The 22,975-nt window shown below is 38.5% G+C and overlaps 1 pseudogene; it reads right to left on the reverse strand.

Annotated features, from left to right (window-relative positions):
- Nucleotides 1-18,265: 18,265 nt before the first annotated feature.
- LOC109379334 (60S ribosomal protein L4 pseudogene) lies at nt 18,266-19,506 on the reverse strand (annotated as a pseudogene).
- Nucleotides 19,507-22,975: the final 3,469 nt, after the last annotated feature.

The following is a 22,975-nucleotide window of genomic DNA, read 5'->3' on the forward strand; positions in this document are numbered from 1 at the left end:
ACAATATGCCAAAATTATATCCTTTGGAACCATTTAAATTTACAATGCAAAAGTTTAGATGTCAACAGAAATATGTGCAATTAAACATTTTAATATGGCGGGGTGGCAGGTAAGTGAGTGAAAATGTTGAAAGACCACAGTTCTAAGGTGCTACTAGTTTTCTTCAATTCATTTCTTGATAAAACTCAGGTGATATTATACAGATTAAGAATCCACACTCAAACACATTCAATTAATTCAAAATAATTACCCTGGGAATAAAATTATAAATCATTTTATCTATTTGTCAGAGTTATTTTGTTTGTTTTTTTCTGCTGAACTTCTATTTGAAAGCACTTCATTAGCCTCTTTTTACTGAGCAATAAAATTGAATACTTTTAGAATACCTAGTACTATAGACTAATAACAAATTCATACTAAATTTCAGTAACATTTAATTGTACATAATTTCCTCTTACCCATTTTTTTACTTTATAAAGTCAATAATTCTGAACATTTAAAAATCTCAGAAAAAAGTCATTAAATAAAACAATATTTTCAAGATTTAAAAGTTTTTAGGCTGTGGGGAAAAACGTATTTTAAACTGACTTCTTAAATTGTTTAAATATCAGTCTCACGTGGATGAGTCCAGTGGACGAAAATGTGAGTGGACTTTCACTGTTTAAGAAACCTGAAAAAAAACTTTTGTGTCAAAAATAAATTACTTTCTCTCATCATATACAATCAGTTTTCTGTGTGCCTCAAACGTGTTTGGTTCATTATCAAAATATTTTGAAACTGCATTATTTTGCCTTCCAATGATTTTAAAGGGGATTATTTTGCAGATTTATGCAAAGCTTTAACATCAAAGTAACAATGGTGATAAGATATATATATATATATATATATATATATCTCTTATCACCACTGAGTTATATATAAGATTATATATATATATATATGTATATATATATATATATATATATCTGATGTAATCAGTAAGTTCTCTGTCCCAAACCTTCTTAATGAACTTACCTCATGAAAGGAAATTCCTTTTTTAGCAACTGAAATGACCTAATGATTACTTTTTGATATTTTCACTACATACCTTTTCAATAATCCTGATTACCAAATGGGTTTTCTACTAGAAAATTGTCAGTTATGGACATACATGCAAGTATCTTCGTCATTAAGTCAAAAAGTAAAATGTGGGGTTTTTTTCTCAAATAGCAAAGGTAAATACAATACAGTTGTCCTGATTTAGCTGAGGAAATCTTTGGGTAAAATTCACCCATTGACTACCAACCCTCCACAATATCATTGTCACGATGGATATGCTGTGCTTCCCAAATTCCCCTGCAGGGCTGACTGACATCACCTCACCTGCTGCGAAGGTTCGCCATTCACAGCTCTCAGTTGTCAGCTCTTCCTATGAATTGCCCTCCACTGAAAAGTGAGCTTTTGGCCCAATGTCATGAACTGTTCCCAGGGCAATACTTATCTAACGATTGCTAATGCAGGGGTATGAAGGTCCCTCTCTCTCTTTCTCTTTCCCCAGAATGAGGGGGACTCTGAAGGGCGATCTCATCTTCAGAGCTCCTTGTGTAATCAGCAAAAGCCTTGTTGTACCAGAATTACAGTCCCAGTTCTCCTTCCACCCAACCTTGCTTGCTTCCATTCCTCTCTACAGGTGTTGATCCCCAGAAAACTCTCTAATAAACTTCATCCTAATAAACTTTCCCTCTCAGGGTCCATTTTATGGGGAACCCAACCCTAATTATCAATTAACATTTGAATAAATATATGTGCAGGATAGCTATTGATATTGTCTAGGACTAATAATTTAATAAGGAGGATTACTTTCATTTGCATATTTTTCATTCATATGTGTTATGTTGATTGAGCCTTTTTAGTTATTTGATATTCCAATTGGTAGCTAGGACAAGGATTACTATCCACATTTTATAGCTATGTAAACTAAAACTTGAAGAGAAGTGCCTTCTTGCTTCCAGGCAAAAATTGTTATTCCTGTTTTCTTCTAATTTGCTTCATTGCCTATAATACCACTTCTCTAAAAGATTCTTCTTCACAGTTGCTATAAAATTCCATCTCAGAAGTTTGTATTATATCCCCCCAACTCAAGAATATGTTGTAATTCCCTAGTCCTCCTGGCAGTATGAAATTCAACACCATAACCGTATTTAGATTTTTTTCAAGATCTTATACCCAAACCCTATTGGCCACACACACATTATATTGTCTTCTTTCCTTTTGTCCTTTTGTCATGTTGATTGAGCACCTACTATAAACGAGATCTATTTCTTGAGAACTCACTAAGTACCAGGCCTAGCAAGTGTTTTCGTGCATTATCTCAGTGAATCCCTGTGACAACACTATGATATTAATTCAATTAGTTCCTTTATACAGGTGAGGAAACTGAGGCTAAGGGAGCTGAGATGATTTTTCCAAGGCCACAAAACTAGTATATCACAATACCGGAACTCAAACTCAGGTTGATCTAATTCCAAAATCCATACTCTCTTAGTCTCTACTAGACCTCTATGATAAATTAAGAAGTAGAGAGATGAATGAGACATGGCACCTACACTCCAGGATTTACTGTCTAGTACAGGAAGACGCTGTAACAATTATGTTTTTGTAACAGCTTTATTGAGATATAATTCATATACAACTCACCCATTTAAGTTGTGAAATTCCATCATTCCTTAGCAGTTACTCCTCATTCACCCTATGCCCAACCTCAGTCCTAGGCAACTACTAGTCTTTCTGTCTCTATATATTTGCCTATTCTGAACATTTTGAATAAATATAATCATACAATATGTGGTCTTTTGGGACTGGATTCTTTCACTTAACTTGAGGTTTTCAAGGTTTGTCTTTGTTGTGGCTTCTATCAGTACTTCAATCATGGCAGAATATTATTCCATTGTATGGATATACCACATTTGTTTATTTACTCAACCATGAGTTACTTGATGGACACTTAATCCGTTTCCATTTCTTGGCTATTAAGAATAATGGTGCTATGAACATTTTGTGTAAAATTTTATGTAGATATATGTTTTTATTTCTCTTGGGTATAAGCCAAGTGAAATTTCTGAGTCATGTGGTAATTCTAGAGATATTTAACCTTTTAAAGAACTTCTAGGCCAGCCGAGTGATGCGTTGGTTATGAGTTGGCTTGGGACACCAGCTCTGAGCAGCAGGGCCCTCGTTCGGATCCCACATGAGGGCCAGTGATGCTGTGCTCTCTACAGCTAAGATGGCAAACAACAGCTCGACCTGGAGCTGGGCTGCTGTGAATCACCGGCGATGGCGTAGGCTGCAGTGAGGCTGCAGTGGGCTGCCAGAAAGCTATTGTGAGTGGCTGGCAGCCAGCGTGAGCGGCCAGCAGCTGGTGTGAACTGCCAAAAGCCACCATGAACGGCCGTCCTGTGGCCAGTGACCGATCTGCACCCAGGAAGAGCGCAATGCTAATACCAACATGGGCCAGAGAAGCAACGTCCTCCACAACTAAAGAACAAATGGACAGCAACTTGTCTGTTCCCCTCCCCGAATCCCCCAATAAATCTTAAAACAAAAACCAAAAAAATTTCTAGCCTGTTTTCCAAATGCTATACTATTTTACATTCTCACCACATGTGCATAAGAGTTCCAATTTCTCCACATTCTCCCCAACACTTGTTGATATATACTAATTTGATTATAGTCATGTCAGCGGGTATGAAGTGGTAACTCATGGTTTCTTTGCATTTTCCCCATGACTAATGATATTGAGCACTTTTTAATGTGCTTATTGGCCATTTATATATCTTTTCATCTGTGTTTCCCAGTGTGGGAACGCCCAGCAGGCTGGAGTAAGGATGATCAGGAGCCCAGTATTCTGCACCATGCTGTACCTAGAGTACAACATAAACCCTATGGGTATGGGCTGGATGGAATAAGGGAACTTGTGCCTTTCCAGCTATATTTGCCAGAATGTAGCCACGGCAAGTTGAAGCTGGGGGAGATAAGAAATGCTGATGGTCTGTCCCTCCCAGTGAAATATCACATCCTTTGACTGTGAGTTGAGGAGAAAAGGAGACCCATCTTCTTGGCGATACCCATTGAAAGTGGAGCTTCCATCATGCTGAGCTGGAAAGATGGGATGGAGAGAGCAAGCAGGTCATGGCTCAACTGACACACTGTTTTTACCAAGATTTAGTAGATTTTCTTAAGTAACTGTGTCTTCCTTTGCTGTATTTTCTTAGGACAATTTCCAGTGATGCTAAATATTTTTAGTTTTTGTATAATTTTTACCAGTTGTGATTGTTTCACTGGGGAATGGTCTCCAACAGATCTTTCTTTCTCCTTTCCCGGAGTGGAACTCTCACTTGATTACATTTTTATGAAAGTAGTTAAGGGGGTCGGAGGCCTTAGGAGTCTAACAGAACAGATTTAAATCCAGACTTTAAAAGTTATATAACTTAAGGCAAGTTATATAACTCCTCTGTGTCCCTGTTTCCTTAGCTATAAAATATGGAATAACAAAAATATCTACTTTTAGGATTGTGAGGATTAATGTGATATATGTAACATGTCTTATAGCACATAGCTCTCAACAGATGTTAGTAATTATTAATAATAATGCTGATAGTAATTATTATCATTAGGCTATCCCACCAGGAATAAAACTTGTAAGGTTTTTTTCTTTCTTTCCTAGTGAGAGAGGTTTCCATAGAGGACAAGTTACTCTGATGCACTGAAGTTAGTGCCCCTTCCCAAAAGGGCTTCACTAGAGTCCCATTAGATTAGCTGAGCCACAAAGGGCTTGGTATATCTACTGTGCTGTATGTATAAATTAGATAATTTTTTTCAGGGGCAAAAGTGACAGCTACTCCATCCCTGATGATATGAATATTCAAGGAATAGTAGACCCAGGATCACAAGAAGCAGACGCCTGAATGAGCTTTAAATTGTGTGCTTTCTGGAGTTGCCGTTGGATAGGGGTGAGAGGTGCTTTGAGCCCTGTGGCCTTGGAAGAGCCAAGACATAAAACTGTGACTCTAGGGAACCCATCAAGGCACACTGGGGGAATTCGGCTCTGAAAGAGTGACATTTATCTCTCAAAAGTCTATAGCACCCTGAGTAAAGAGTTGCATCAAAAGCAGACTTACATCCATCCTCCATAGCAGTGGTTTTCCACTGGGGGCAGTGTTGACCCCCAGGGGAAATTTGTCAATGCTTGGAGACATTTTGGTTGTCACAAACGGAGATGGGGTGAGGGAGGTACTACTACCATCTAGTAGATAGGGATGTTACCAAGCATCCTACAGTACATAGGATGGCCTCCTTCAACAAAACTTTTTTCCAGACCCAAATGTCAAACATGCTAAGGCTGAGAAGCTCTGCTCTACAGGGATGAGCAGTAACACTCTTCAGTAGTCAGGCTTGGATACCAACCTTGCTTACTAAAGCCATCATACTCTACACTCTCTCTCCTTACTGTGTATGTCAGTCAACAGTGGCTGGGTTGTCCTGTGCTGACCAACAATTCCAAAATCTTGGTAGCTGAATACAAAGAAAGGTTATTTCTTGCTTATACCACATTCCAACACAGGTTGAAATGCTCATCACACAGAGACCCAGGCTGATGAAGACTCCATTGCAACATGTGGTTTCACAACCACTGCAGCAGAGGGGATAGGAAGGGAAAATCAAACACGGGGACTTAAGGGTTTCTACAGGGAAGTGAGACATGTCATTTCTGCTTACATTTCATTGGCCAAAGCAAGTAACATGGCCACCTCTTTCTTCAAGGAAGCAGAAAACTATATACTCACTGTGCGCTTTAAAAGAAAACCAGGATATTTTTTTTTAACAGAACTAATGCCTATCACAGGGTGAACAGCCTTCTGATTATCCTTTTTAAATTATGTAAGCCTCTAGAAACTTGGAAAATTTGAGGGAGGAAGCAAAAAAGGAAATGTACTTTTTTCTTCTGATATGGCATTTAAGGTCTACTGTAAGTAATTAATTGGAAAGAAAATAAATGATGATATTTGTGCTCAGTTTATAGAGCTACATTTTCACACACACACACACACACACACACACACACACACACACTCCACAGTGAGGGGCAGAATAAAATAATGGTGGTGAATTCTACCTTTCTGGGGTTAGAAAAGGTTTACTAAGGACTTGCCTTTAGCTCAGTCCTAAAATCTGGGTTAGGTATTCACCAAGTGAAATAAATTCTCCCACAAAGAGGTAGAATAAAAGTTACAGAAGCATTAAACAGCTTGAAATGTTTAGGGAAACTGCCATGAGGTGCTTAGAGGTAAGGGATGGGAAATGTCAAGATCTGAGGCTGAGCAAGTAGGAAAGAAACACATCAGAAAATCTCATATGGTGACAGTAGACATTTGGGTTTTATGCTAAAGGCAATGCAGAGCTATTCAAGGGTTTTAATCTAGGAACTGATCTGATAGATTTGGAGCATTACTAGAGGCAGTAAGATCAATTAAGAGATGATTACTATAATACAGAAGATGCTGAAGAAATAGTTATGAGAAGTGATATTAAGGAGGTAGAGATCCTTCCTCTCAACCCTGTTTTGGCACCTCCTCTTCATCACATTGGGGTGCCTCAATGCTCATTACTGGACCCTCTCTCAGTCTATCCTCTCCCCTTAGTGACCGCACCTAGTCTTTGCATGTTAAATGTAAGCCATATACTGATGACTTTTAAATTTATCTTTGTCACCCTATCCTTCAAACTTGCATACCTACTATATGATATATGTGCTATAGATGTCAAACTGTAATCTTGAATTGTTTATGTCAAAATTGTCATCCAAAAAATGACCACTTTATAACTCTTAAAGAAATAATTGACAGGCAATAAATATCAATCTATGCTTAAACAATGATATGAAAAATTATGGTAAAATAAATATTCTTGCAATGCAAAATTATATCAACTTTATAATGGTGGAATCAGGCTATTACCACCTGAAACCTCTTTAGTTAAAAGTAGGGCACTCATACATTAGGTGTCAACTGATGTGTTACAATAAGAAGTACAGCATTGCAAATATTTGATAAGATCTGATCAAGCTTTTGGATGTAACTTCTAGTAAACAGGAATAGCGGAACAAGCCAAATGACATTAGGAAGACAGTCGGCAAATCCAGAATATCAAGTATACCATAGGACAACTGAGCCAAACTTTATCCACTCAATGGCATGAAAAAACAAAAACAAAAACAAAAACACAGCAGGATGGGAAAGGACCGTTCAAGTTAAAAAGAGACTTAGAAGACATAATGCTCATGAGCAATATGAAACTTTGACTACTAATTTATTTTATTTTTTTCATTTTTTTATTGTTATTTTTTTAGCTGAGCCATCCTGCCACCTGTTGGCAGCTCAGTGGCTGCTCAGCTCGGGCCAGGACTCAAACCGCTGTTGCTCAGAGCTCAAACTCTTGAGCAAGCTCTTAACCAACTGAGCCACTCGGCTAGCCCTTTGACTACTAATTTAAACAAACCAATTGTGCAAACATATGCAGTTGTCCTGGGAAAGAATGATTTCTGGATTGGTGAAGTTTTGATAATGATACAAACATCTAAGATTAGGAACAATAAAGAGAAAATTAACCTGTCTCTACATAAAGATTTCACAAGAACGTACATTCTTTACATTCATTACAGATCAGTGGTTCTCAACCAATGGCAATTTTGACTACCAGGGGACATTTGGCTATATCTGGCGACATTTTTGGTTGTCAGAAAGGGGAGGGAGCAGAATGGTGCTGTCACTTAGTGGGTAGAGGCTAAGAATGCTCCTAAATAATGCACAACAGATCCCATCAAAGAGATCCAGCCCCAAATGTCAGTAATGCTGAGGTTAAGAAACCCCTCAGTAGGCAATCAAATGTCTCCACAAAGAAGATAGGAGCCAAGGTTGACTTTTTTACTTTGACCTTGGCAAAGTTGTTAGCACATAGTAAGAGTAAATATTTGATAATTCTTTTTATGTTGTGCAAGCCTTCAGACTCTTGGAAAACTGGGAGAGATTCAAAGAGAAAAATATTGTTTGGGGTTGCTGAAGCTTAGAAGATAGATCTTAGAAGGATTTATAAATATACATCATTAAATTATAGGTGGTAATAGAAACCTTAGGAATGAGTGAGAACTTCTACAGCAGTGGTCTACAAACCTCACTGTGGATGAAAACCCCATGGGCATGTTTGAGAAAATGCAGATGCTTTGTTTAACCCCACAACTTCTGATTTAAATGTTTAGGAGTGGAGAGTGTGAGCATATATTTTGTAAACTCTTTATATTATTTTGATATGCAGCCAATGTTGCAAATCTAAGTTTTTTTTTTCCTGAACAGAAATGAACTGTATCCATTATATTGGGTTTAGTCATAAGACATCCTGCATTCAGTGTGGTAGCTCAAGCAATTGGCTGTAGTTTGAACAGTTTTTCTGGGTTTGATAAAGCACACGGGCACCCACTGTTGGCTTCCTTCGGTAAAATAAAAGGCCAGAAAGTCCTTGGTAAATGCAGGGAAAGAATTTGAAGACTGGGAGATAAGGCAATAGATTAAATGGATCATGTGTCTCCCCCCTATATCCTGGCAGGGCCCTGAAGATTCCTTTCCCTTTCCAATAAAAGTAGAGTGAAAAAGGAAATACCCAAATATTTAAAAGTGCTTTGCTGACTCTTCCTTTTTTTTCTTTTTTTTTCTCTGGGCTTGGGATGCTTTTGGAAGGAGCTACAATAAAAGTGGTCTTCCTGGTCTCAGTGGGGATGTGAGAAGCCAGCAGAGGCCTGGCCGAGGTGATGACTGTTAACAGTCTGAGGCAAAGTGGGTATTGTTTTAATAGCCAGATGCTACACTCAGGGATCAGGGAATGGTTTCAGTAGCAGAAATCTCTGGCTGTGGTTAATTAATCATGGGGTCCCCAGGAATGAAATAGACAGGCAGCCAATTAAGGTGTGTCTTGCTTTATTTAATAAAAGCTATTTTAGGTCAGATGAACAGAGGCCCCTCTCTGGAGCCAACGTGCTAGAGAATTTTGGGTTCACAGCCCCAGCATCACCCAGTGAAGGGGAAACTAGTACCTATGAGGAAAAATCCTGCTGTAACACCCCAGGCATACTATGAATCCTCTGCTTTGTCTCTCCTAATGGGGCTGGCAGTCGTTAACCTGAATACTTGTGCGTTGAGAAAAGGGAAACACTTAAACTCGGGGATATCCTGGATATAGCTCAAAGTGATCATTGTAATTTTACCGTCGTCAGCTGGTTAGACTGGGTGATCTTCATGGAGTCCAGGTTTTAAAAGGAGTTCCTACCTGAGTTTGTTTCATGGTAGGCTGAGTGGGGCTCCCAAAACTGTCTTGGGATTATTTTCTCAGAATCTTAGTGAATCGTTGGAATATTTCAGGAAACTGGCAGAACTACATACAGATTCTTATTTATACCTGTAAGGTAAGGGCTAGAATTTTAGGAAGGGCCAAATGGAGGCCATTTGGCACTTTCCTTCCCTGCCAAAATAAGGAATGAACAGGAGCACTACAACACTGGGGGTTGCTTCCTGAATGGTACAGATTTGGTGATTAATTTAACAGGCTGGTTTGGCTTTTGTCATCTCAGTCTTAGAGAATGACAGTGGAGTATTGGAAACAAAATCAGTTGGGGATCAAGTTTTGGCTGCTATTGCAGTTTTTTTTTTTCTGTACCAGAATAAATCGATGTATCTTTTAGCACTTATGGTGCAGTTATTGATCTTGCCAAAACATTTTTATCCATTTGGTTTATGGCACTACCAGAAATTGGCCTTCATTGATAGAAGCATCAATAAACCTTTATTGTCATACCTCAGTGATATGTCAGCTCTTTATGCTACCGTCTAGTTTGCTGGGATCTTAACCATATTATCCCTTTGATCCAAGTAGTATATCATTTTGATTCAATACCCACAAAAATGGCATGCTGATAGGACATGAAGATCAGAAAGTAGAAATGATCATAGATGTTCCTGTAAGCCATACATATGCCTGTGAAATTCTGTAAAAATAAAGACCTCTGATACAGCAGTAAAAGGCCTGGGTGTCTGACCATCTGGCAGTGCAGGTTACTCCTTTCAAAATGGGTGTCTAAATTTTGAATGCAGCTTATTTGTATGTCTTACTCTCATCATTAACAAGTTGATCCACATTTTATCCATCTATAATTGAGGTCCATAATACAAGAAAACTTAGCATCTAGTCCATGGTTTCAGTGCAAGTAGCTGTCAATGGATCCTTATGACCTGGAAGCCCCACAGTGCTTGAACTTTCTATAGCAGACAGATACTGAACAGAGACTCGCTAAGTCCAACTAGGAGGTAGCAAGGTGTATGGTACTTTCAAGAAACTGGACTAGAAAGAAGAAGAGTGTGGAGAGGAATAGAATGATGCTAACGGTGAAGCAGAAGACAGTTCTCAGAATACCTTGAAGTCAATGTAAGGAGTTTTAATTTTATCATAAAGGTAATAGAGTTTGTGGGATTATAAGCAGGAGACTACCATGATGAGACATGATTAGAACCTGTTTTGCGGGGGAGAGGGGCAGATATCACCCTGAGTATACTATATAACATTGCTTGATATATAAAATCTCAGTGGATGTGGTATTGATAATAGAAGGGCCAGCATGAAGGCAGGGATTAGTTCAGAGGTTAGTTAGATAACTGCTTTTGTTAACTTTTAGCTAGGTCATTAGATGTCTCTACCGATAATCTGAAATGAGGTTTCCTGGGGCTATTTTTTAAGGTGTAGTTTTCATACATTGGAGTAAATAGGGAAAGACCAGCTGAGAGGCTGTTGAAGTAACCTGAGTAAGCTATAAAGATGCTTGGACTGGGGTAGTGGTGATGCATGTGAGGGGAATGGAAGGATTCGAAAGACAGAATCAATAAGCCTTGCTGATTCATTGGCTATGAGGTAAGATTGGCATAAATGGAAGCATATTATTAACTAGGCACCTAAACAGAGAAAGAACTGATTAGTGATAGAAAATGGTGAGTTCAGTATTGAACATATTGAGATTGAGGTGTCTGTGAGATATCCAAGTAATATGCAAAATGGGCACTAGATATGTGGGTTTAAAGCATGAAGGAAAGATCTGGGCTACAGATATAAAAGGGAGTACTTTGCACATAGATGGTAATTGAAGCTATTGGGATGGACATACAATGGAGTCTAAATATATTAAGAAAAGAAGAGGTTGCCTTGGACACTCAAACAATTCAAGGTTAGATAGAGAAAACCGGGCCATCAAAAGATAAGGAAAAGAAGTCATCAGAGAGGTAAGATGAAAACCAGTTATCATCAGCCTAAGTTTATGGAATGGACAAATGTAGGAGGGTTCTTAGGAGATAGTATTAGATTCCTTATCAGCAGAACTAAATGTTTCCCGGCCATGCACCTGGGTATCACAGATGATACAGAGATAGCTATGTTTGCTTGGAACATCCATTCTTGGCTGTAGAAAGCAGAAGCATGCTACCACTGCCCCCAAATACATGCCCTCATTGCCCTTGTGCTTGGTCTTGGGTGTGGCTGGCCCACAGCTGGTCTTTTATCTAGGAAGTAGGCGTTGATAATGACAAGCTGGCCTTAGATGGCATACCATCATTACCACCTAAGTCAGGCTGCATGCTTTAGGCATTCTAGTCATCTTATCAGAAGGGGACTCAGATAATGAGAAATGACATCCTAGGCTAGGTCCCATGCTGACCAGGCTTGAAAGCCAATCCCTTCCTTTCCTGCTTTAGACATTGTAAATTCTCCACTCATGGGTGGGGCTTGAAGGAATGCAAAAGGGCAAAAAAGGAGTAGTCATATATCTAGCTTGCTTAGAGGTGATTGCTTCAAAGAGCCCGTCTTAACTTTTAATGTGTACATAAATTACCTGGGGTTCTTCTTAAGATGCAGCATATCTGATTCAATACATCTGATTTGCTGCTGGAGATCCTGATGTTTTCAACTAGCTCCCAGGCTATGGGAATGCTGCTGCCCACACTTTTCAGTAACCAAGGATTATCTTATATTTGTAGGCTAACAAGCAGGAAAATAAAACAGCCACCTAATTAGCTAGAACAGAAACTGATTACGAGAGAGACAGGATGCTATGTGAAGCCCAGATCTGACTTCTAGGTTCCGGAATAAGTCCTCCAACAAGGTGTATGGATGGTGGTGCCCAACTGATGTGTGTTGAACCTGGTCACTTAAATAAAAGATGCTACCATTGTTGGCTTCATGCTCCTTAGGTGACTTTTCATTTCCTGGCTCCCCAAATACTTATTCCAGAAGTATAATACATGGTATAAATACAGATATCTTGTAAATATCTTGTAAATACAGATATAAAGCAAAATTTCTATGAATCAGTAGCATCTTTAACTGTGATTTCTCTTGATTATAAAGAATATTCCTGATGATAAAGGCAATGGAAAAATATTTCTAGTAAGAAAATTCAATTCATTTAATTTTTAGAAGTATACTTTTGTGGGCTGGCTGAGTGGAGCATTGGGTAAGAGTTGGCTTGGGATGCCAGCTCTGAGCAGCAGAGCCCTGGTTCAGATCCCACATGAGGGCCAGTGACGCTGCGGCTGCGCCCTCTACAGCTAAAATGGTGAACTACAGACCTGGAGCTGGGCTGCCATGAGTCGCCGGCGATGGTGTAGGCTGCAGCCCCTGCTGCAGTGGGCTGCCATAAGCTGCCGTGTGTGGCCGGCAGCCAGTGTGAGCGGTCGGCAGCTGGTGTGAGCTGCCAAGAGCTGCCGTGAGCGGCCATCCAGTGGCCAGCGACCGATCTGCCTCACCCGGGGAAGAGAGCAATGACAACATAGCCAGTGAAGCGACGTCCTCCACAACTAGACTGAAGAACAAAACAACAGCAACTTGTCTGTTCCCCTTCCCTGATTCCCCAACGCTGTTCCCCTGCCCCAATGCTCCAATAAAATCTTAAAAAAAAATAGTATACTTTTGTAAGGTATATTTATATAACAAGTAAGTATGCCTTTGTGTGTGTGAGGGAGCCTAGGAGAGTTATATTTGGATCAGCAGTTAAATTCTAAAATAAAATAATACAACCGTTATACTTATACAACTTTTGCCTTCTGTAAAGTATGTTCAAAGTAAAAGAAAAAGCTGAAAAAAGTATGGCATAACGAGAGGCAGAGAAAAAAGAACTACAGAATATATAACATAAAGAGAAGCAGATAAGGAAAATTAAAAGGAGGATTTTTACAGGGGAAAAACAATTTCATTTTATTGTGAAGACCTAAATGAATAAAAGAAGACTTTGAATGTGAAGATGATTAAAAAGACAAAATCATTAGCTAAAGATATTTACAAGTTTAGACTCTTTTCATTTTGATTGTAATTTTAATTAGCTGGACACTGTGGGGGAAAGAAAATGAAAGCCTCCATCATCTACTTACTCTTTAAATTCTAGCTCACCTTAATTTTCTGCTCTTCAGTTCTTAATTTTCTCTATTTTTGTTTTAAGTAATCCGGTTATCAGGCTAAACTGATTTTCCCTCAACCAGGTTTAATATTCCGCTTTTGTGTCTGTGAACCAAAAGTTCACCCCATTGCTTTAGCTTTTTATTCTTTCAACAGCAAAAACTCTCTACAGGTAACTTTTTTTTTCAGTCCTTTGTCTATACAGCAGGGTGCTTTGTACACTCATGACAGTTAGATGACTAATAACAAAGGCTTCTATTTTTAAAACAATTATGCTCTATTTACACAGTTTTCCACAAAATTTACTCATAAAATTTAGAAGGCAGCAAAGCTTTAAAAATCTGTACTTTAGCTGTTCATTAAAACCATTTTTTCTGTGTGCAGGCAATTTGCTTGTTTCTGTGTCTCTGACAAAATAGAAGCCAGAAAAATCAGTATTAGTTAATCAAGACTAGGATTTATGGCTGTGTGAATAAAATTTTTAAAAATAACATTGATATAAAACAAAACACATCTGTTTAGAATAACTTACTTTAGAAACAGTTTCTCTTGAAGATATTATCTGGCTTTTTAGCAGGCTATTTATTTTGCATTTGGTAAAGAAAACAAAATTAACATAGCTAACCATGTATTATGTGCCTCTCCGTTTGCCCTGTCTTCCAAAAGAAATTCACTCAAATAATGTAAAGTAACAACGTTGGTGTGCCTTGAGGTCTGGTGATGAAAGGCAGTATTTAAGTGGTGACAATTATTATTATTCTGCCACTGTTAAAGAGTAACAATTGGCTTTTAAAATCATTGTGGACAACTTCATTTTGCTCCCCTATATCTCAGAAATCATCAGACCATAGAGTTCTCAGCACATGATATATACTCAGACTAGAACAGCACATATACAATGATGTGGAATATAAAAATAAATACCCTAGTAATTAAACACGCCAAAAGTAGCTTTGCTTTCCAGTCATAGCCATCCAGGGTAGTACAGTTTAAGAGATAGCAAAAAACCCAGCTGTGCCTTATTAGTTGTTTCTAAACTTCCAAAATTTAATTTGTATTCCTTAAGCTTCTTCTCACCTTAAAATACAAATAGTCCTTAAGATGAATTATTCTTTGCACATTATCATTGTTGCATTATTTTAATAAAAAAGACTTCCACATACTTTCCAGATACAGAGTTCAGAAAAGGGGTAGACCAAAAGAGGGGAACTAATAAGTGTAAAGAAGAAATTAGAGGAGCTGTTGAGGGTGGGAAAATGTGCAGAACATTAAACACAGAAACAAGAGAGATCAAGTTGCTGATTTTACCCAAGAATGTGATGATAATTGATATTATAATGATTAGGAAGTGTTACCAAGGAATGCTATAGTATTTTTTTCTCTGGAAGTCTTTTAAAATGGGATACTTGGGTCTTTCTGGCATGATTTACGAGTACTACTGTAATAGAAGTTGATACTATAAATCTCTCTTTGAAGAGCCTCCTTTGTTAATGCACCATTGGAATGATGTACCAATTTGTTTACGATTTTGATATGCTTCAGCAGCATTGAGATTTTAGTCCAGCATTTCTTGTCTTGCCCATTTTGCCTAAGACATATTGCAAAGTATCTTCAGACTCTTCCATCAAAATCAACTGGAGTGCTTTCTAAGTATATAGATCCCTGAGGCCCCATCCTTCTTTGGGGTCAAATACTCTCAATTTGTGAGTCTGCAGACACCTACTGAGTTGAGAGAGGGATGTTTTAAGATTTAGAGAGTAAAAAGGCATAGTATTCTCCAATAAGTGATATTACTGTCATGTGCTGGGTCTCCACACCTGGTGTATTCCCCAACCTGGGTCTGATGTACGCCCTCTGATTCCATACCACCACCACCCTGCCCTTACCATAACATTTAATAATATTACTGTATTGTAATTGCTTGTTTAGTTGGGAAGCCCATTGTTAACTCTCAAGTCTGAAAACAGGACCATGTGTTTCTTGTTTACTCTTAAGTTTACAGAATCTAGTACAGTTCCAGCTACGTGGCAAATGCTCCAAGTAATAAATGTTGAATAAAAGAATGAATTAATGAATAAACTTCTTAAAGGAGAGCTGCTTGGATAATTTGTTTTTTAAAGAAATTTGCCTTTCTAGCAAAATGAAACAGGGAAATTATAATATTAGTAACTAACAATCGTTAAAGTTTTACTGTGTCAGAAATAGTTCTAAATGTTTTAAATGTAGTATTTAATCCAGACAGCCCCATGAGTGAAATACTGCTACTGCTATTACTATGTTTTCATAATAAAGAACAGTCCAGCAATTTGCCCAAAATCACATATCTAATAAGACAGGACCAGGACTGAAATCAAGACAACTGGACTCCAGAACCCATGCTCTAAGCTATTACTCTGCGTCGTGTAGATAATGATTAAGGTGTTGTGCTAGAAGTAGTGCAGGATGCTAAGAATATGCTCCTTCTTTCAAGAGAGTCTACAAAAATTCACAATACATGCTTATCTAAATAACTTGCTCTCTCTTTTTCTCTGAAATTTGAGAGAAAGAGAGAGAGAGAGAGAGAGAGAGAGAGAGAGAGAGAGAGAGAGATTGAGAAGAGGAAATAACAACAGAGGGAGAGAGGGAGAGAGGAAGTAGGGTCGGGGTGGGTGACCAGGAATTTTTTCAGCCATCAAAGAAGTAACTAGCATGTCGTGTGTGTGTCTGTGTGTCTGTGTGTGTGTCTGTGTGTCTCATGCTACCAATTTCAACACTACCACCATAGTGTTTATATATAGATTCTAAAACTATCCAGTGATGTGGCATAAAATAGCTAATTCACTTTTACTAATGATCATGAAACTTCTGAGAAGAATTTAGGTTTATCAAGTCTCTGAACAAAAATTGCAAAAATAATATAAGGCAAAAAGAGTGAAATAACTTTCGACTTGTGAAAGAACAGGGTTCAGGTGCAGGATGAAGCATATCAAAAGCACATGAAATGTCATTACTTTGAGAAGAAATAAAGGAATAACAAGTTTAGAAAATTAACTATCAAATTACATTTTTTAAGAGGGGCAGTTAAAATGCTGATGAACAAATATAAGATGATGACTCAGGGGCACTAAAAGTACGAAATGTGTGGGTTCTACTAGATAATACAATAAGTACTGGGAGTTTCACTTTATAACCCATTGTGATTAAACTGCATACTGCTGAAAATGCAGATGTGACACTACCATAGTAAAACCAGCCTTTTAAAAGATGTTCTAATTAAATCATGAAAAATCAGAAGGAAAATGTTGAGAGAAGCCATTTTGAAGATTTTATTAATGATGCATTCATGGACAGGGCTTTATTAGATTTGAACGAGCAAATGCTAATGCTAGTGCACAAAATGATAGATAAGCATTTCCTCCCCTAAAACGTTCTTTCTTTCAGGGCAAAAAGTTTTTTATAATACAAACACCTTTAGATTCAGTTAACCTAGTAAAGAGAAACTTTAATAGTTGAGTTAATAATGCTTCAATTAATCTGTACCTGTAGATAACGTAGATGTATTCATTTCCCCCCATTTCTTACACAGCATTCTACCTCTTAACAGAGGATTTCTTTTAATATTCAAAAATTTTTTTTTCTCAGGAGGCCCAGAAAATGTTGACTTTACTGGAAGTTCATATCAAAGCATCAAGTGTAAACTGTCCCATTGAGAAGCTCTTATTAATTATTTCTGAGGAAACCTAGGGAAGACCCAATTTAGGATTAATCTATGAAGTGTATTAATTGTTTCAGTAGGTGACAAGTACACTCTTTTTTTCTTAATTTTAAACACTACTACCTCATCATTCACTGGCTAATTGCTCATTATTCTTGAAAACTCAGCTCAAGATTCACCATAACAAGGAAACTTTTCCTAGTTCCTCTCTCCCTTTCTCTGCTCCTATGTGATCCCCTATCAACCTGTGGACAGCGCACTCTGTACAGAACTGGAAATCCTTATCTGCAATTATAAAATCTAAAAAGCTCTGAACAACAAAAACCTTTTGTGTTTGGTGCAAATTTATCTGAGGGCAAGACCTGACTTATCTGAAGTTCTCTGTAGAAATAGTAATGTGTTTGTTGATTGTGGGAGTGCTTTTCCAGACCACACTAGGGGGTTGACATGCTATATGACACATACACAATACCACTTTTCTAAAATGTGAGGAAATTTGAAACACATCTGGCCCCAAAGGGTTTGGGATAACAATTGTGAACTTATGTTACTACATCACATTATAATTATTGATTGGTTAATTGTCTGGAAAGTCCTGTGACAAAGTGTTGTGTTTTATTTACCTTTGTAGGGTGATCCTGATTTCCTAGGGGATAAATAGTTTCCTGGGCTGCATGTCATTCAGTGTTAAAACTGGATAAATCCCAAGAAAACAGGGGCCTTTGAATCTCAGCCCCAAATACAGTATCGAGTAGATATTAGATATTCAAAGCATACTTGCTGAGTGAATGAATGAGTGAATGAGTGAATGAGCTCTCTTCAAATATTCTGTGGTCAGTAATAAAAAGTCTGAAAATATTTCATGTAAGTGAAAAAATTCACTGACGTCAATTTAGACTGCTCCCTACCAGAATGATGACATTAAAGTATTAACTTTTAAATATACCTTTTTCTCTTTTTGCCTCTTTGATCAAGTTTTAACTTAAACTTAGCTGTCCAAAGTGATTTGACCTTTACAGAATAAACAAATTTCAGTGTATGTCACAGGCCGCTTTCTTTCTATGGTGGTAGCTTTTCTGCAGACTTCTTCTCAGGCTCTGGTTTCTTGGTGGCTGCAGCCTGTTTTCCCCACCAATGGCTTCTTCTGCTTCATAACACCAACAGCCTTCTTTCTTTTCTTCCCTACCGCTGGCTTCTTACCTGGAACCCCCCCTCTCATCGGATTTGGCTTCTAGCGCTGCTGGTGCTTTATCCACCTGGAGCTGGTGATTCTTGAGTGGTGAAGAATGGTGTTGCGGTGCATGGTCTTTGCCTGTGGGTTTAGCTTCAATGTGCTTCTCAGGGTTTTCAGTGGATTCTTCTTCAGGACTCTGTGATGAATCTTCTTGCATGGCGCTCAGGGGGCTCTTTGGATCTCTGGGCTTTTCAAGACTCTGCTAAGGTCTGTATTGAGCATCTTGTGTGTGGGAAGGTTGTAGTTACTCTTGTGGGAGGCAGCTTTATACCAAGTGCCACACAGACCATCTAACTTGCGGAAAGCACTTTCAGTCCAAATGCAGAAATGGCCCACCTGCCCACCAGGAGCAAGTTTCAAAGTGTTCAGTTTGCTTACACTAAGCAGAGTAATTCCAGGGATGTTTCTGAAGGCTTTGATGATGCCGTTTTCCTCATTACAGATGATGCAAGGTTGTCTGTGTTGGGTGCAACGATGGTTTCCCATTTTGCCCATGCCAGCTCTCATATGCTGAGAGGCGTAGGCTTTTTTGATATCATTCCAGGCTTTAAGTTTCTTAAGAAGCAAAACAGCCTCCTTGGTCTTGTAGGCTTCAACTTTATCTGCAACTACCAAAGGAAGTTCAGGAACTTCCTCAGTATGATAACCGCTAGACATGACCGGTGCTGGTAAGGCTGAGGCAGTCAAGGCAGAGCAGGTGGCATATGGCTTCTGTGCTGTGTTCACTCTGTGGTGCCAACGGTGTCAGGTTTCGGTTGGTGCCAACACACGGCACCTATGACACATATTGCCAAAGCACCCTGGCCAGAACAGTGAGTTCCACCACCTCAAGCTCTGGAAATTCGAGCCACAGCTCTGCCAGGACCCCACAGCTCAGCACTGGTTTGACAACTTGCTAAGCCACTGACAGCATAAGGATGTCTATTGTTTTTGCACGAGTTGGTGTGAAGAAAGTTCACAATATCTGGTTGAATAGGAGCCTTGAATGCAGCAGACAAGGTGACATTTTGGCCAGAAGATTCCCCCTTTTGGAGTACACCAATATCAGTGGACGAACACATACCATGGCAGGGACAGGAGACAGCCATGCTCCCCTCAACCCGGTGGCTCCCAAAGGAAAAGCTAAACGTACACCTTTAAATTAATTCTTACAATTTTCCCAGCTATGCATTTAGTTAAAACCCAAAACAGGTGAGCCAAAAGTCCTTGTTGGCATATGCTGAAAATTATTCATATTTGCTCTGACACAGTAACTTTAACACCTAGATGGTAATGTATGACTATTAAAATGAACTTGTTGGAAAGCTTTTATTTTTCTCTTTGGTCTGGGCAGATAATAAAGTGAAGTGGTACATATTTCATGAACATCAGATGGTGTTTGTCTATATCATATATTCTCTATTTAATACTAGTTTATGTTTCTTATTATAACCTGAAAATGGTATTTTTAATTTCTGGATGCTATATTAATATAAGATACTTCTATACATACAATTGATAATTGATTTAAAAAAAAAAGAAAGAAACTCTGCAAATTGCTTTTCTTATTATAATAGCACAAACCCATTGTGGGTAAAAGTTTACTCTTACTATGCCTTCTCTTTATTTTATAAAAATCCTAACTGATCAGTTTTCCCTATCTATTAGTGTCTCTCCCACCTGCCTTATTTGTATATCTGTCCCAAATTACATGGTTCATTACATTAAATATTTTCTCTTCAAGCTCTTCAACCACTATTCATTCTTCCAGCACATGCACTTAGCAACATCACTCTGGCCAATCTGACAGACAACTTTATCTGCTACTCTTGGGAGTCTGACACAAGTTAGAGAAAAACCTCAGGACCATCCAGATTGGCACAATTACACATTCATTGTTCCAACCTTGAGGCCTCCATGCCATCTCACAATCCTAAAATTACACCCTGTCAGCTCCCTTTTGGATTCAGTGACATTTCAACATCTTACCATATTCCTCAACTTCCTTACCCAAATGAACTTGCCTCTTACTCCCCCCAAAAAATAAGGCTATGAGATTTGAGACCTCAGCTTAGTTCCTGTCTCCATGCTTCCCCCTGTACTCCCTCAATTAGCTTATCCATACCTGCACTCATACTTACTTGCTTTTCCTAAGTCTCAAAGGTCAAAATCTATTACATCCTGTTTAAGACCTCCACTTCCTGTGCTTTTGATGTCAGTGCTTGTGGTCTGTTCCAAGATTACACTCTCTTTCATTATTTTCATGTTTTATTTTCTCTTGTTTGTTTTTCTTATCCTATAAATATGTTCAAGTGTCTCTAAGTCTTAAATGAACCAAATAATAACAATAGGCATTCCCCCCCACACACACACACCCTCTATACTACTCTCCACTTGCCTCTACCACTCCCCTTTATTGTTTCATCAGCTGCCTTTAAAGGAAAGGTGACTCTTGCTTTCTATAGCTTTCCAACACTCAAACTTCCTATAATTAGGTTCCGCAGAGACTAGTGTTTGGGAAAGAAACTTACCAACAACTTTCAGGTAACTAAGTCCAATGGTCATGATTTGGTTCTTATCTTAATAAATCACTCTACTCCATTTAACACTTGACATTTTCTTGAAACTCTATTCCGTTGGTTGACATTTTACTGTATTTCATTCTCCTCTCCCACCTCTGTCCATTCTTTCTTCATTTCTTTGTAGATTCTTCCTCCTTGCCTGCCTCTTTCATATTGGTGCCCCCAAAAGTTCCACTTTTTACTCATTGTAATTTTTTTCTTTTACACACTTGTGCACAATTGCATCATTTTCATCGTTTGAACTCCCACTTATAATGATAATGACTTCAAAAACTGTGTTTCAGCTCTGACGTATTCCCTCCCTCTTATATTTATATATCCAACATCCTACTAGACATATCCATTTAGATGTCCTATAATAACCTTATATGTTACATATCCTAAACTGAACTCATCTCCTACCCCCACTCTATTCTCCATTTATTTCTATTATCTCTATGGTGTGATGTTTTTATTTATAATAAGAAATGTATATTTGATTTGACAGAGCTCCTAAAACTATTAGATGAGCCTAAGTGATAAGAGCAAAGAGAGTCTTTGGTCATTCATAACAAGCCCCTTTCAATCACACCTGAGTTTATGTTAACGGGGTGACTTTTGGAAAGTCCTTAAAAATGGGCATCTGGTTGCCAAGTAAACCAACACTGTGATTAAAGGGTTGAAATTCTAGCCTCACCTCCTGACCTACAAGGAGGGGGGAGGTGCTGGAGGTTGAGTTAATCACCAATGGCCAATTATTTAATCAATCCTACGTAATAAAGCTTACATAAAAAATCCTAACTTAAGGACTCTGGAGAATCTCCATGTTGGTGAACACATGCAGCTGCTGGGAGGAGGGCACACCTGGAGAAGACAAGGAAGCTGCCCACCTCTTCCTACATACCTTGTCCTATGCTTTTCTTTCGTCTGACTGCTCCTAAATTGTATCCCTTTATGATAAACTGATAATCTAGTAAGTAAACTATTTTCATGGGCTCTGTGAGCCATTCTTGCAAATTATCAAACCTGAAGAGGGTCATGGGAACCCCCAAATTCTAAGCAAGTTGGTCAGAAGCATAGGTGACAACCTAGACTTATAACTGGTGTCTGAAGTAGGAGGGGGGCAGCGTTGTGGGGTTGATCCCTGAACCTGTAGGATCTGATGCTGTCTCCAGGAAGGGAGTGTCAGAATTGAGTTAAGTTGCAGGACACCCAGTCAGCATCCACTGGAGTGTCAAATTGCTTGGTGTGGGAAAACACCCACACATTTGGTGACCAGAAGTATTGAGTGTAGAGAGAGGAAATAGAGTTTCCTCTTTTAGGGTAGCAATGGTGATGTATCAAAACACAATCTGAAATTGTCACCCTCTGCTTGTATGGCTCTTCATTACCTACCGTTGAAGCTTCTCAGCCTGGTACATCATAAGGCCCTCAGTGACCTGGCACTCCCCTCTCTGTCTCCCCGGCCTCATCTCGAACCACTCCCAGCTTAATGTTTAAGCATTAGGATGTCCAAGCCACTCAAAGTTTTTCATGTACTTTATACTGCTTTATGCTTTGCACACTTGCTCAGGCTCTCTCTGTGGCCTGAAGTGTTAGTCTAACTTTTCTTACTCTGCTTAGCTTTTACTCATCTTTCAGAACCTATCCCAGGCATTATTTCTTCTAGGAACAACTTTTATTGACTAGTAATTGTGAGAAGAAAAAAATCCAAAACAATTCACTCTGCAAGGGGAGTACTGAGTGAGATTTTAAACATCCTCAGTGCTCTTTTGTGGATTATTTCAGAAGTACATGCTGAATATCAAGGGTTCGCTCAAGAACAGCTATTCCAAGAGCACGATTTTTCTCTTCTAAATACCATATTTAGGCACATAGTTCTTTCAATATTTTGTTTTAATTTCCTTATGTCTTCCATTCACATGGGAACAACACAAAATTACTAGGTCAAAAGTTTGTTTTCATGTTTCTTTTTATATCTTGCCAAATTATCTT

Source organism: Hipposideros armiger, unplaced genomic scaffold, assembly GCF_001890085.2.
Source record: "Hipposideros armiger isolate ML-2016 unplaced genomic scaffold, ASM189008v1 scaffold_2, whole genome shotgun sequence".
NCBI classification, from domain to species: Eukaryota; Metazoa; Chordata; class Mammalia; order Chiroptera; family Hipposideridae; genus Hipposideros; species Hipposideros armiger.